This window comes from Rhagoletis pomonella, unplaced genomic scaffold (assembly GCF_013731165.1).
Source record: "Rhagoletis pomonella isolate Grant_MI unplaced genomic scaffold, Rhpom_1.0 Rhpom_scaffold_00005, whole genome shotgun sequence".
In the NCBI taxonomy this organism is placed as follows: Eukaryota; Metazoa; Arthropoda; class Insecta; order Diptera; family Tephritidae; genus Rhagoletis; species Rhagoletis pomonella.
The window spans coordinates 36,611,598-36,613,368 of record NW_023458559.1 but is presented as its reverse complement, the minus strand read 5'-3'; positions in this window follow the sequence as shown (position 1 = coordinate 36,613,368).

The following is a 1,771-nucleotide window of genomic DNA, read 5'->3' as shown; positions in this document are numbered from 1 at the left end:
ACCAAACGTACCATTGTTATCCTTGCGCTGTGTGATCCTTTCTTCACCTCGATGTCCCTTGCATGCCATATACTTGCACGTGCAACATTTAAGCCTGCATGTGTAGCGAATTGCAATTTTTCACGGGCATGTTTGAACTTGTTCAATTCAGTTGAATTTCACGTACGTACATCTTTTTTGTAGGAGAATACTATTTAACTTTTTTGGAATTTTCGTTGGTTGGCTTAATACTGTGGCGGCAGGTAGTCGCATTTCGCCCAATATATGTAGAAACGCGAGTAAGTGCTCAGTGCAGAATTGGCAGAAAACGCGTATGTATTGCATTTATGTATGTATTTAGTTGTTGCTTGTTTATTGTACCTTGCAGTAAATCCTGTTCTGGGAATTGGAAGATTGGCCGCAAAGAGATATGTATGTTGAGATTTATGTACGAATGTACGTATTTTTGGTAAGAGTTGTGTGTTGTTGTGGCTCGTGAAGATTTAATGAAGCAGCAGATAAATTGGGATTGGACAGTGTTGCTACTTCAACGAGAAAAAAGGAATTTTTTTTGTAGTTGCGAGGGAGATTATTTTGCCTGGCTATTGGAAGTTTATTTGCCTCAATTCTTGAATCGTGTATTATGCCTTGAAAGTTCTACATTTCACATACAAAAAAATCAATATACTATATGTATTTGCGAAACGAGGAGCCAAAAATAGTAATACTACGCTTTTAGTTTTTCTCTCTGACGTCACGAGTTTTCTTTAAAGGATTTTGAAATTTCAAAGATATGATGAATTCAAAAAATCATTTTAAAAACTCAGTGAAAGGGTGAAAAAATTATTGGTATTATGTAAAAGTGGATATTTTGTAGAACTAAACTTTTAAAATTTTTAACGACGAATAGTTACTGAAAAACTCCTTTTAGAATTTTATTCTTGAATATCCTTGAAAATTTTCAATATGTATTTTTGAAAAAATATTTATGTCAAGGACTAATATACACACGACCACATCCTCGAATTTCGCCTACTTTATTAACCGACTTCCAAAAAAGGAGTAGGTTATCAGTTCGTCGGAATATTTTTTTTTTTGTTTTTTTTTTTTATGTACATATGTTACCGCATAACTTTGGACCACGTCAACCGATTTCGATAATTCCGATCAGCGGATCATGAGATATATATATATATATTATTTTTTTTTATATGAGAGTTGAAGTCGTTTTTTTTTTGCTAAAAATTACTTGTTTTAACCTACAAAATTTAAAATTACTTAAAAGGGCATTTTCAATACCTATTGATTATGAACCAAAAGACTAAACACTTAACTTTTTTAAATTCTACGGTTTTTTTTCTTTTATTTGATACCCATATTATTTTCGACATTGCACTGAATTTTTTTAAATAATTCTTTCAATTGATCATAAATTTGAAAGTTAAAAGTCCTTTTACAAAAGTCCTGACGCAGAGAGAAAAACTAAAAGAGCAGTTTCACTATATCTGGCCCATAGTTTGGGGAGAATATTTATTGTTTCGTGTGTTTTTCAATTGTGAGGCTTCTTCTCGAGCAAGGGTTTGTTGCGGTGCTCACCTCTGTGGCCTCCCACCATAAACTCTTTGCCGTCATGTTCCTCATGAAGCAGTCATGTACTCATGGGCGTAGACAGGTAGGGGCAGGGGGGTGCTCGAGCCTCCCCCCCCCCTACCTTTCAAATTTTCCTTATATATATATAAAATAGTACCCTGAAATACCAGCTTAATAGGGTCGAACCCCCCCCCCCCCCCCC